General features: G+C 49.2%; 1 protein-coding gene across 1 annotated transcript in view; it reads right to left on the bottom strand.

Moving 5' to 3' along the window:
• The window catches only part of LOC138923416 (rho GTPase-activating protein 20-like), an 84,588-nt gene that overhangs the window by 58,582 nt on the left and 11,747 nt on the right, over positions 1-14,259 (bottom strand). Inside the window, exon 2 of the mRNA XM_070262176.1 lies at positions 3,412-3,687. The gene's annotated coding sequence lies outside the window, so the exon portion shown is untranslated. The remainder of the gene's footprint in view (positions 1-3,411; positions 3,688-14,259) is intronic.

Raw genomic sequence — 14,259 nt, 5'->3', positions numbered from 1 at the left:
CTATCTAATCTATTGACCCTGTGGTGACTGAGGACTGGAATCTTTAAGGTCAGGAATCGCTTGTCTTGAGTCCTGAAGTGATTCCCAGGAACAACTAAAACTTTGATTTTCTGATGCTATATTTTTCTAAAACTCCACCCCCAACACACATGTTTGTGACAATGGGCTGAAGATGCTTGGTTGGGGTCATTAGCTGACTGGTGGAAAGGAAATGAGAACATAAGAGAGATGGTAGAATTTGGGAAAAATCAATGAGTCTAGGTCTGAGGACATTACATGATATGATTGGATAGACAAAGGACATTCCAGAAGGACCTTGACATGTAGAGTCCAGGTGGAGGAAAAACCAGGACAGCTTTTTTTTTTCTTCTTTCTTCCTCTCATGAGACTACCTAAATTTCAGATCAACACGTTGTGGATGGGAATGAATCTGTCTTGTCCCGGAATTGATCTCTTGTAGGAATATCGGAAAGGCCAGGGAGCCAAGCTGTGGCTTTGTGATACGGGAACAGTCTGGCCTGTGTCCCCTTCCCAGATCCGAGTGTCCACAGTACATGCCCCAACCTGAACTGACGGTGAGGGTGCAAGGAAGAGTGAGGAAATGTTAGAGACCTATTTGGTAAAACTTCTATCATTTTCTTCTCCTATTTGGACTCCAAGTCTCCCAGACATGCAGTTGGCCTAGGATTGACCACACGTGCTCCTGGATAGCCCTTGTGTTACCTAAACCAGTCAGACAATCCCCTCCCTGCTCACCATGGTGGAGCTGGGTGATGGTGTAAGTGAGCTCGTCCAGCCCTCCTGGAAGCTGATTTCCTGATCAGTGGAACAGGGAGGGCAAGTCTCTCTCCTTATGGACTGATTGTTGTGTGGACATGATGCCTGGGACTGCAGAGGCAAGTTTGGACCATGTGGGAAAACAGCCTGGAGACTCTCTATATACTCATGGAGGACGTAGAGACAATCACAGAGAATCCAGCAGCGTTCATCAGCCCTGCTTACAGTTGGTCCTTGTGAAATTTTGCCATTTGTCTTCCTGATACCACAATCCAAACTTTGTAGCCCACCCTGAATTTCTGGTTCTAAACAGACCAAAGTATCCCTCTGTCCCTCCTTCCTCGGAGAGAGTTCTCCAGACCAAAGACTGTTAAGCAGCCAGGTTGAAAGCCCCTGCAAGATGAGGTTCTCTCCTACGTGACGGGGGTCCCTGCACCTGGCTCAGGGCCACTTTAAACTCACTTTAGCTCATATGTGTTTAACAATTGAAGGGACTGATTGAACTTCTGGAAAATCATATCTTCTGAATGAACGGATTAACCTAGTGATAGCATGACATACATATCTTAGAAAAATCCTCTCACTATTTTCATTTGGTTCTAATGTAAAGCATTGCCTAAGTCCTTCGCCCCTCCTCATCCCTGCAGTGAAGGGCTGTCTTTCTCTAGGTGCATCCATCACATTTTGATTTCTAGTAGAGTTTTCTATATTTCTCCTACTAGACTGTGTTCATCCTGGGACCTAATGAGCCCATCCTAACACCTGCTTCCCAGCACATCCTTCCCCGTCTCCCAGGGGATGACTGGGATCAGGATGTGTGGACACGTCTGCCTTGACCCTGCCCAGTGGGAGAGCAGACCCCCTGCTCTGAGGCCTGGGGTTGCATCTGCAAATGAGTCTCAGCATCATCAGCCTGTCCATTCCTCTTGGCTCATTTTTCTCATCAACAGAATGACAGATGTAGCCAATTAGGGGTTATCTATTCATGATACATAAAAGAACTTTCTGGAAGCATGTAAACACAAACCTATTACAGAATCCCACTTATTGAGTTTAAAATTAAGTAATCTGGTGGAAATTGTGGTTTTCATCTTTTCCAAAGTGGAAGATTTCTAATATGGGGGCAGCATTGCGAACGAGGGGACTGAGTTCATCCTTCACATTCTATTCCTCCAACAACATGATAAAGTTTAACAGGCACAGGTGTAGTTTACATCAAATGTGAGATGAAAGTAAACCGGAGACGTGCATTCCTAGGACTTCTTGTGAACAGTCCCATTCGTCAGGAGCTGATCATGTCTCCTGAAAATATAAGGTTTAAATAATCCTGTCATAAATATATGGGGTCATCATGTTGTCTCAACTAATCGACTCACTTACATCCCGCACTGTTCCCAAGAGCCCAGCCTCGGTTCCTGTCTTTCCCATTTTCATTCTTCAGTCCCTCCTACCTTCAAGACATGGCGACCCTGACCTTTCTTCTCCATCCCACCTGCTCCTGCCCTCCTCCAGGGCTCCTAGTCTGACATCGTATCATCCACACCCCCACCTGGCCCCTGCCTTCACTCTCCCCTCCTCCTAGTTCACCTTCTATGCAGCACCTGGATTAAATACACTTAAATCGCATTCTGCTGTTTCCTTGTTCACCCCCCCTAATTCTCCCATCTCCACCAACCGCCATGCCTCTCCTCACTCTCCCAGGACATCTTTCTTTCAAAGCATGTTTTGTTTGTTTGTTCTCTCTCTTCCCCTGAGAGTGTCAGCTTCCTGAGCATGGGGACTTTCCCATATTTTCCACCTACTATCCTAAGCTCCTAACCAAAGTCTGACACATAATAGGTGTTCAATAAATTGTGTGGATGCACATCATCTGGACAGTCATCCTGAGTCAAACATAGCTGGACTCTGTGTCCTTGGTTCTTTTCTGACCGCTTGATATGGACTGAACTGTGTCCTTCAAAATCCTATGTTGAGACTCTAACCCCCAGTGTGACTGTCTTTGGATATAAGGCATTAAAGGAGGTAGTTAAGGTAAAAGAGTTCATGGGGGGTTCTCCTAAGCAAGTAGGGCTGGTATCTTTCTGAAAAGAGGAAGAGAAACCAGGGGTAAGTACACAGAGAAAAAGCCATGTGAGGAGACAGTAAGAATGTACACATCTGTGGGCCAAGGAGGGTGGCCTCAGGAAAAACAAACCTGCCAGCACCTTGATCTTGGACTTCCAGCCCGCAGAACTGTGAGAAAATACCTTTCTTTGGATTAAGCCAACTCATCTATGTTTTTGCGCTGTGGCAGCCCTGCCAGACTAACACACTGCATGGATGCTGTGGCCAGCACAGCCTGCCCCCAAATCCAGGAATGTCTGCTCGATTTGAGAAAATCAATAATGTGTTGAAACCAGACACAGGCAGCGGGGGAAGAATTGGAGAGGACGAGGACACAGTCTCTAAACAAAGCACCCTGGATTGAGTCATAGAAAGTTTGGGGCCAAAGAAACCAAGGAAGCAGCTGATGTGGCCGAGGAGTGGGGGCTGCGCAGGGACGCCTCATGGCTGGGGGGGAAGCAGGTTTCTGTCTCACTTCCCCACATGCCTGGAGCACTGTGTGAGCACTCAGGCTGGCATCATAGCACTCACAGTAATAATCAGCGTCGTCCTCAGACTTGAGCCCAGTGATGGTCAGGGTGGCCGAGTTGCCAGACTTGGAGCCAGAGAATCATTCTGGGACCCCAGATGGCCGTTTGCTGTTATCATAGATGATGAGTTTGGGGGCCATTCCCGGGAGCTGTTGGTACCAGTGCACATCATAATCACCGATGTGGGAGCTGCTTCCAGTGCAGGAGATGGTGACCCTCTGGCCCAGGTTCCCAGACACTGAGGCCGGCTGAGTAAGCACAGACTGGGCCCAGGATCCTAGAAGAGGGAAAGACACAGAGATGGTGATGCTGGGGTCTAGAAACAAGATGAGAAAGCAGGGTGACATGTATCTTCCCAGGGCCCCTTGTCCCCATAACTAGTCACCTGTGCAGAGAACAATGAGGGTGAGGAGAGGGGTGCAGGCCATGGTCGAGGTCATCACCGATTCCCACCGTCTGTGGCCCCACAACTGAAGCAGAGCTTCTCCCAGATCTCTCCCTTCCCCTCTTCATACTCTAACAGAGGGAGGGCCCACACATGCACATCAGACCCTCCCAGCTTTCTGATCTCTCACTGGGCCTTGGTTCAGGTCTCACTGCCTAAAGATGGCCAGGGAGTGGGGAGTTCACAGCTGTGATCCCTGAACAGAGGGCACCAGGCAGTGCCAGGGGGCTGCTCCCAGCTGTGATGAGCCACAAAAACCTCAGGAACGAGCACTGAGCACCCCACGGTGTCCAGGCCATGATTCATCAGGTGTGACACAGTGACTAAAGCCAATTAGAAACAGCTCTGGTCCCCACTGCTCTGTCCACTCTCCCCTTGCCTTAGGGTCAGGCCAGGTGGCCCCTCATGTTGCCTCCCCACCACCCAAAGGCAGTCTTTATGCTCTGCTCAGCCTCCTCAGGGGTGAGCATGTTCGTGTGGCCTTTGGCTGTTCAGCGGTCAGGACTGAGGGGGTGTCTCTTATCAAACTCCTCTTAGATCAGGATCAAGAACAGAGCAGTGACCGGCCCCATGGAGGCAGGTCCTCTTCTGTGCAGGACCCAGATTCTTTCCTCATATGTGATCCCTCTCTTGTTAGAGATTAAGCAGTGCATCTCCAACACTCAAAAACTTTGCTCCAAAGCTTCTATTCCTGCCGAAATATAAGGACTTTGATTTTTGCTATGCTCTGTGACCAATCCTTACCATTTACTGGTCTCCTCACTAATGTATGAGTCGAATAAAATATTTTACACTGGTTCATTCTATACTTGTATGAGAGTCAGGTGTTTACCTTTTTGATTCAGGGTCACTCTGATCCCAACGCCCGAACATAGAAGTGGTAGGTGACTGGGATAGAGCACCTGTGACCTGGACCCCATGAGGTGGAGAATCTCAGCAATGACCCCTCACTGACCTCGTGGAGCATGTGCTTGGGGATGGGGGTAGAAGGGGCCAGGAATGGAGCATGCATCCAGAGATTCATGAGCTGACCCTCTGGGACTGGTCCTCACCTGGGGGACAGGGTAGATGGTGGAGAGGAACGCATGTGATGATTGGCACCAGCCACTACTGTGGTTTCTTGAACCTTAATCATCCTCTCACTCCCTCTAGAGAGAGGATGTCCTCATGAGGGATTTTTGCTTCTTTCTACTTCTCCTGAGAATATTGAATTTCAGATTGATGCCTCACTGATGGAAGTGGGTGTGATTTCACCTGAGCTCGATCCTTTGCAGACCATTAGAAAGGTCTGGGAGCCAGAAGCAGAGTTGTGTGAGACAGGAACCTGTGGCCTGTGTCCCCGGTTCAGCTCCCAGTGTCCACAGTGCTAGGATCAACATGAACTAATGATGGCGATGGAGGGCAGAGTGATGTGCTGGGTGGGGACCACTTAGGCAAACATTCTGCCTTTTCTTGTCCTCTCTAGACCCCTAATTTCCTAACCATGTGGTGAGCATGTGAAAAACCCCACTGCAGCTCCAGAAATAGGCCTTTAACTTCCCAAACTGATAAGAAAATCCCCTCCTGGGATGCCATGACGGAATCAGGGGAAATGGTCTAAGTGCTCTGGTCTGGACCTCATGACAACCAGGATTCCTGTTCAATGGATCAGGGAGGGAAGTCTCTCTCATTCAAGAGGATTTGTTGTGTGGATGCGATACCTAGGACTGCAGGGACATTTTTGATCCATGTGATAAATCAGCCTGTGGACACAAGAGATAATGGAGAGAGAACATCTCAAGTGAATCTCAGAGAAGAAGGAGTGAACCTTATTGAGATTCCACACTTGACAACTAAAGAGAAAACTTTCCTGTGTCACCACTGAACACAGCATCCAGGACGCCAGTCTAATCTTTGTAGCAAATCCACAACCCCCGAAAGGTCTCTGCCTTCACTCTCACCACCTACCCACTCATCTTCTTTGCAGCATCAGGACTTCATAAACTTAATCAGATTTCATATATTCCATGTCAAATCCTCTAATGCTTCCTATTCCCCATCTAGCCCAGCCAATTGTTGGTGCTTCCTAAATGGCGTGGATGGATGTACCCATGAACATTCGGCTACCCTGCATCAAACACAGCTAGACTATGTGTCTCTGGTTTTTCCCTGACCCATCGTGGACTCTGGCCTCATGGCAGCCTGACCTTGACATTGAGGAATATCTGATGAATGTGAGACGATCAGATAATTTGTTGCTGCCAAGGATGGGCTTTGGGAGCATAAACTGAGAAGATGGGGCTACAAGCTGTACACCATGTTCCCTAGACTGGGTATGAGAACCTAGTTTTAGGCCAAACAAACAAACTAAGGTATCAAAAAGCCTCACTTCAATGAGAAAACTCAATGCCCAAGTCTGCAAGAGCCAGTAGAGCATTCTCTGTGCCTGCTTTGCCCAGAACACTGCCCTCTCAGGACCTGTCCAACAGCACTTCTGCTGGTCTCAGATCCAGGGGCCAGTGCCTCTGACTCCACTCAACTCTCCTGGAGGATGTCCTGATTTTGCTCACAGATCATTGTGATGTCACTACCCAGAATAGCAAATCAAGTAGGCCGTTTCATGGGATTTGAGTCTGAGACATTAATTGCCTGTAGATAACCAATGACCTCCGGATGGATAAATACGGGATCCATCGCACAGTCCTCACGGCGCCAGATATTTCAGGTTTACCCAACATTTTACTTTGCTTCTGCCATATGTCTGGAGCATCTTAAACCTGGTTCAAGGCCTAAGACTCTACAGTGTACTCTGTTGGTTCATACTGGTGAGAAATCTGTCTGCGATACCCTGACAGGCTGATTTATGTTGTTGTTGTCACCATTATTGTTGCTGTTGTTGTTGTGAGGGACTCCTGTTAGACCCCCCCAACCCCACTGCACAAGTGCTGGTCATGCCTTCTCCAGTGGCCACTGGAACACGGTGCTGTTGGAGAAAGGCGCCCTCCCTCCTGCTGATCACTCTGGGCTCATTTGCCCTTAATGGCTGTTCTGGAGATTTATTCTTTCTTCTTTTGAATCTGTGATAGATTTCTGGTAGTTTTCCCTATTTTAGTCAAGTTTTGTCAATGTTTTTAGTCTGAAGATTGATAAGTAAACCATTACTATGTACATCTCTCTTTTTTGAGGTCCGCCCTCCCTCCTTGACTTAGTGGCATCCAAGATCTGTCACACAACTCACACTGGGCCCTGACCAGGTTTACTTGGTAGCTGCTCCATATGCTGATGTGATTAATGAACAGGGCTGTCTGTAAATTGTTTTGTAATATCAGGGCTCTCTGTGATAAGGAGGGTTGGGTCATAGGCTCTAGATACCAATGACCTGAGATGCTTTCAAACATCTCCCCCTCCAAAATAAAATAAACACACAAAAAATCTGTAGCTGTAAAACCGGTAATATTTGTGGGATTAAACTGGGGAAAGTGAGGAGGTGATGGGTGTGAGAACTCAGGGCATGATCAGCAAAGCCTGGGCCAGGCTCATGGGACATGTAGGGGACTGAGCAGAGGAGGACCTGGGTCTCCTGGCTCTTGCTGGCTGACTTCTCTTCTCCATGCATGCATGAGGCAGGGAGGTGCTTGTATAGGTTCTGGTGACAAAATGATTTGCTTGCATTGGAAAACCAGTAATAAAATGGGTTTTTTTTTGTTTTTGTTTTTGCATCCATACAGGTGGACTGACTAGAAAGCATCAGTCCCTCTGGTTTTAGTAGCACAAGTGACAGCAGAAGCCAAAACCTGGGCTGGTGTTGCCTCCAGGCAGGGACAGAGGAGAGTTAGGTCAGACCGGGGAGTGGATCTCACTCCCCACGGACTAGGATTGGCATCGAGGTTGCATGCAGCTGTTTGACAGTGACAATCAGCCTCATCCTCTGGCTGGAGCCTGCAGTAGTCAAGGAGGTTATCTTTACAGACCTGGATCTGGAGATTGGTCTGGAACCCCTGCTGTCCTAGGACACACACATAGGGGCTCTTTCTGGGAATCCTTGATGCTGATTTCCATTGTAACCTATGTTTCTGTTGATTCCCTTAAAGGAGACGGTTTGGGTCCTTCTAAAGAGCTTCCTGGGTTGGATTGACTTCATGCACATATCGGGGAGTTTCTGCTCGCTCATATTCCACTGTCATTCTCTTACACTTTGTCTAATTGGAAAGGTCCACTGAGATACAAGAGAAGAGAAGAACTCAAGTGTGTACCTGTAGGCTCCAGATCACACACCGGAGGGAGTCCCATGTGCCCTGAGGGGAATCGGCGGTAGGAAAGTCACAACTGTGGGACATACTTCACCCAGCTTCCATGCTGCAGGCTCACCATTTTAGTCTCCCCTTCTTGCTGACATCACAACCGTAGGTCCAGGCACCCAGCAAGTGTGTCAGGCCAGCTCTGTGCCTGGAATTCCTCCTGGGATGTTTCTCACAACATCTTACATCTTAATCTTTTGTGCTTGAACACAGTGAGCCTCAGCCAGATCTGAGCACAAGAGCCTGGGAGGGAGGGAAGGTCTCCGCTCTGACCCCTCACAGAGCAGAGTCCCTGCTGTGGAGGACTGTGTATCTGCTGGATGGACCCTGGGTTCCCACAAGAAGAAATCTAGCAAAGGCTAATTTCCCATCTTTCAAGACAAACAGCCCAGCTACAAAGGCTCTCATTTTATCACACATGGGTCACCAGGCAAAGATTCAGTGTCATCATGAGATTTGTATTTTGTTTGGTTTGGTTTTCATTTTGGTGTTTGTTTACCTGAGATTGCAGATACATTGCCTGGAAAATTGGGAAGACAGCCGATGTGAACCAGAAACTACTTCCAGGCACAGCTACTGCATCTACAAGTTACTGTAAAATTGCAGAAGCATCTATTCCAAGTGCCTGAGTGGGCTGAGGTGTTTGTCCCAATTTCCCATCTGCCTGTGTCACTGTGAGAAGCCCTATTGTGCACAATCACACAGTAATAATCAGCCTCATCCTCTGGCTGCTGCCCAGAGATGAGCAGAATCCTTGCGTTGGCCGAGGCATCTTTGGATCCAGAGAAGCAGCTGGGGACCTGGAGCCTGGTGCTTCTCTGAATCCGTGTGGTAGTAGAGGAGATGCTTGGAAGGGAACCGTGCATTCTGCTGGTACCCACGCTGCTTTGAGTAAAAATCCTCCCTGAGCCGCTCTGTAGGGACCACAGGCCAGTCCCACATCACCCCCTGCTGGTCATATGTGGAAAAATGAAAAATGCCGAAAATGCAAGAGATAATGTCTGTGAAAAATAGGTAAAATATGTGCTTTTCTAGGAAGGATCAAAATTGGCTCTACTGGAAATAAAACAAGTAAGCTTACCTATTTTAATACAGAAATACAAAATGTTATGGACCCACTCCACAGAATGACTGAACAGACAGATATTCTCACATGGAAGCTCTAAAAACATCAGAGACCAGAGGGTTCCAATCTACTTGCTCTATTTTTAAATAACACTTAAAAGGATGGAAAACTTACCAGTTCTTTTAGAGATCAGTTATATCAGTTATAATGCATGTTACAGTTAAATTACAGAAAAATAAAAATGGCAGACGAACATTAGATATTACGCAAATGTTCTAAATAGAATATTAACGAAGAGAGCTCAATACTAGATTAATGAATTGATGAATTATTACCAAGTTTCATTGATTCCAATGATGCAAGTTGTATGCAATAGTAAGAAATATTTTAATATAACACACAATATAAATATAGATAGATAGATATGATCATACAGTCTCAAATGATACTGGAAGGGATTTTGACCAAATTTAGCATCAATTCCTAATAAAAGCCACATAAAACTAAAAGCCACAAACAGAAAGATTTATAATACGGCCAGACACACTCTCTCACACACGTATAATGAAATCCTAGTGGCAGCATCTTAGTCAATGGAGTGGTAAAGGGCAGCATTTCCAAAAAGATCAGCAATAGGCAAAGGTGATTCCCTTTGCCCATGTACCTCCATTAATATTCCACAGTATTCTGCAAGAATGAGAAAATCTAATTAAAGTAATGATATCAATGGTTTGGACATAGAATTCATGGGAACAAAGAAGTAGACATTCTTAATGATCCAAATGAACGTTGTGGCCTTAGATACTCTGGTCCCGGTGCAGAAGTGACAGCAGAGATCACCCCAGTGAGTGACTAGTCACTAACACTCACTAGTACTGGTAACAGGTAGTGACAGAGGCATGTGAGTGGAACAGGGGGAGCAAAGGGGAGGTCTTGGTGCACCTGCCCAGCAGTGAAGAGCATCTTGTAAGATATTAGGCAGTCACCTGAGGTCTGGGGTAATCATCTGCATCCCACTCACACTGCATCCCAAGTAACATCAGTCATCACACTTATGGGGCTTCTGTCTCAGAGCCAGAATAAGCCACATGCAGACTTCCAGGGCAGAAGTGACCAACACACTGAGACAGGCGTTGTGAGTCTGGTGTCACAGCACCTGCTCCATGTGGAACCAAGGAGAAGGCAGGTCCTGTGCGTAAAATCTTGTAAAGGTCCCCTACCAGAAGCTGGAAGAACAAGACTTCCGGGTTTGGTTGAGGCGCCACTGAGCTCTGTCTCCTGAGGGTCCACTGTGCGGACTCCACCCACAAGCTGTGTCTTGTCTTCTGCACAGTCTTCCCAGGAGCCCACTTCCTCCTGGGAAGTGCATTGGGGCTCCTAATGGTCTGTCAGCCCCACCTTGTTCAAGACTCCCTGAGGAAAAAGGAGGCGATGACCTACATTGGAAGCCATCAGTTAGGAAGCCAAAACCAGGAGCTCACAGGGTCACGGGAAGCCTCACGGGTGAAGGCAAGTCCCACATCAGTGAGGACACAGGTCGCCCAACTGCCCTGGAGCCCACTGAGTGGTTGAACATCTGTCTGACCCAACACCTGCCTCTCCTAAGTCTGAGGACACTCCATTGCTGCCCCTGCTGGTGACTGCCCATCCCGCAGCTGCTGTGACATCCCTAAGCACACCACGCAGAGTGTTCGATTTTACAGCAGTCTTCCCCAACGTTACTCCCAAGAGAGTGGAATGAGAAAGGCCTTCTAGGATTACATGGGGACAGTGATGCTCTCACACCTGCACTTCTATTTTCATGAAAAACTATAATTATTTTCAAACTGTCAGTCTCTGTCCATTCCACCCTAGAGCTCCAACCTTGCCTGCTGTGGCAGACACTGACCTCAGTGTGTGAGAGGACAGTGAAAGGGCGCAACAGGAACACACCTATGCTGACACGGCCCTGTGTGCATGTGGGTTGTGCACATGGCTCTGTGTTTTCTTGTGGGTTGTGCACATGGCTCTGTGTGCATGTGGGGTGTGCCCTGGGATATTGGGACAAAGGAGCCTGGACGAAGCTGTGATATGTAAGCTGGGATCTGTGGGATGAGTCAAGTGATCACCCTGGGAAAGACTGGAAGAGCCTTCAAATCAGAGGTCAGGTCATGTACCGAGGTCAGGAAAAGAGGGGAGGCTGGTTGCTGGTGATGCTGGTGGATGGCCACTTGAGGTCGGAGAGATGGACCCTCTAAGCAGGGGAACCCAGCACCTCCAAATGGAATAGAAAAGAAAAATCTCGAAAAATTAATATTCTCTTACTTAAACCTTGAAACCCTTTATTACACATTTTTAAGGTGTATGAATGTGCATCTTCATATAGCCACAAATGCATTCACAATGATGTTGCCTATACATTTGTTAATCATGCAGATGAAATTTTCACTTATTGTATTATTTTTAATACTCCTGAATAGGCCACACAATTGTCAGCTGGAACCCAGTCCCTGTCCTTTCCTTGGCAGTGAATGCTGCTCTGGGAGGTCCCCATGAGCTGGGTGAGCCTGGGGAGCTCAGGGTTTGTGTCTCCTTCCCCACTGGCCTGGGGTCCCATGTGCGCACTGAGGCTGCTGTCCCACACGGAGCAGTAATAATCAGCCTCGTTCCAGGCTGGAGCCCAGAGATGCTCAGGGGGCCACACTGCCTCACCTGGAGCCAGAGAATCTCTCGGAGACCCCAGAGGCCCAGATGTTATTCCTGCTGGTCAGGAGTGTGGGGACATGGTCTTGGGGTTGCTGCTGCAGCCACACTGCCCCCTCATGGCCGACATTTTTGCTCTTTCCAGTGCAGGTGAGTGTGGCCGTCTGTCCTGGGGACTTGGTCACTGAGGGCGGCTGAGTCAGCCCTGCCTGGGCCACAGACACTGTAGGGCACAGAGAGGAGTGTGAGGGCAGGATCCCAGCTCACTGTGAAGGAGGGTGGGGGCGTGGGGCAGAGCTGGGGTGGATCTCCATCCCGAGGGTAAGTCACTCTCACCTGTGTGGCGAATGAGGAGGTGAGGAGGAGAGGAGCCCAGGGCAAGGGAGAGACCCAGACTCTGAGCCCTAGAGCTGTGCTGTGGAGACAGAGCTGCCCTAAGTCTCTCTGGATCTCCTGAAACTTTCATCGGGGGTGGAGTGGATACACTCAAATCAGCCCTTGCTCTCTGTCTGCCTCTGGCCTCCCTGCCCTGGTCCTCACAGGGAGATGGAAGTAGAGGAGGGATGAGCTGACCCAGGGGGTGGAGGCCCTGGCTCTTGATGACCCTGGGTCCTGGAGGTCAGCACAGCCCAGTGAGCACACTGATGGCTGAACCCCTGGAGCCCTGGGTGGCTTTCCAGCTGGGAGGGGCCATCTCAGGATTGTCCCACACTGTCCCACATGCCCTCAGACCCCACCCCACCCGGCCTCTCTGACACACCTGGGCCCTCCGGTTAGAGGAGGACTGTTGTCCCGATGCTCTTCATGAAGCTGCTCCTGGTGTCAGAGAGGGACCTGGGCAGCTGGGATTCTAGACACTGGGGGTGTGGGTTGAGGGATGTCCCCGTCACTACAAAAAGGCCACAGCAGCTTGCCTTTCAGCTGCATCAGCAGAGTATGCACAGAATTTTATTAGATCATCGATTATAAGTCCAAAAATGGAGAATAATTTCTCTTTCAGTTTTTCATGAGAATTAGATCCCAACAATTTAATACACTTATTTTCCTAACACCAGGAGCCTGGGATCGTGTGAGATCCATGTTGGCTCCAGCGCAGTCTCTAGGTCCTTCTTGTTTCTGACATGACTGGAGTCAGCCTCCCTCTGTCCCCATCACTGTCTCTCTGGAGAGACTGGGTGCCCTGGAAAAGGCGCTCCTGCCTCTGTGGACATGAGCATGCAGAGGGTGCATCGATGGGAATGGCTCAGTCTACAGGGGATCAGAGGAACGGACATGCTCAGATCGACAGACCCATGTAGGGGGCTCAGACCCTCAGATGCTGGTGACAGAGGTGACGTCAATCACAGAGGAGTGAAGGTGTGATCGGGGGCCCCAGGGGGGTGGTTTATGTCTCACTTCCTCGTGGGCACACAGCACTGAGTACACTGAGGTCTCTGTCATATGTGTGACAATAACAATCACCTCGTCCTCAGGCTGGAGCCCACAGATGGTCAAGGAGACCATGTTGCCTGACTTGGAGACAGAGAATCATCTGGAATCTCTCAGGGCCTGGTACTTCCAAGAGTCAGAGTTTTGGGGCAGCACCACTGACAGCTGGAACTAACACACACTATGGGATCCAATGTTGCTGTTCCCGGAGCAGGAGATGGTGACCTCCTGGTCCAGGGTCCCTGACACCGAGGATGGCTGGGTCAGCAAAGACCATGCCCAGGACCCTGAAATGAGGGACACAGAGTCACAGAGGTGGAGAGTCAGGGCCCTTCCCACACCCCAGGCTGGACACCAAGGGCAAGGAAACGTCCCTGTATCCTCCTAGGGACCCGACCTGACCCCAGAGTCCAGTCACCTGTGAGTGAGTGAGGAGGGTGAGGAGAGGGGTCTGGACCATGACAGAGACACCCCAGAGCTCTCTCTCCCTCCCCCAGATGACACAGGGCTGCCCAATTATCTATCCCTCATCCCTTCCCTCACTCTGATGGGAGCAAGAGCCCTTCATCCAAATTGTTTCCCCTTCTCCTCCCCTCACCTCTCCCAGCCTGTCTGTGAACCAAGATTCAATCCCCTTTGCCTTGGAGTTTATCATTGGATGACATGGAACTGGTAACTTATGATATGGGCTCTTCTGGGACCTTGGGAGGAAGGATCTGCTGGGGCCCAGGGGTCACTGAGCAGAGGGCACCAGCTAAGCAGCCAGGTGCTTGGGTCACAGCTCTATCTCATCGCATGTGGTTCAGACACATGCCCACCGTGCCCCCTGCTGGCCCTGGTGCGCTTTGCACCATGTCAGAATACACTGTCAGCATCCCACCTGCGGGAGGGCAGGGCCTCCCTAAGCATTGCCTTTTCCACAGTCCCCTCCTCACAAAGGGGTGGGACCCT

Source organism: Equus caballus, chromosome 3 (genome assembly GCF_041296265.1).
Source record: "Equus caballus isolate H_3958 breed thoroughbred chromosome 3, TB-T2T, whole genome shotgun sequence".
NCBI classification, from domain to species: Eukaryota; Metazoa; Chordata; class Mammalia; order Perissodactyla; family Equidae; genus Equus; species Equus caballus.
This window is presented reverse-complemented; position numbering and strand designations above follow the sequence as displayed.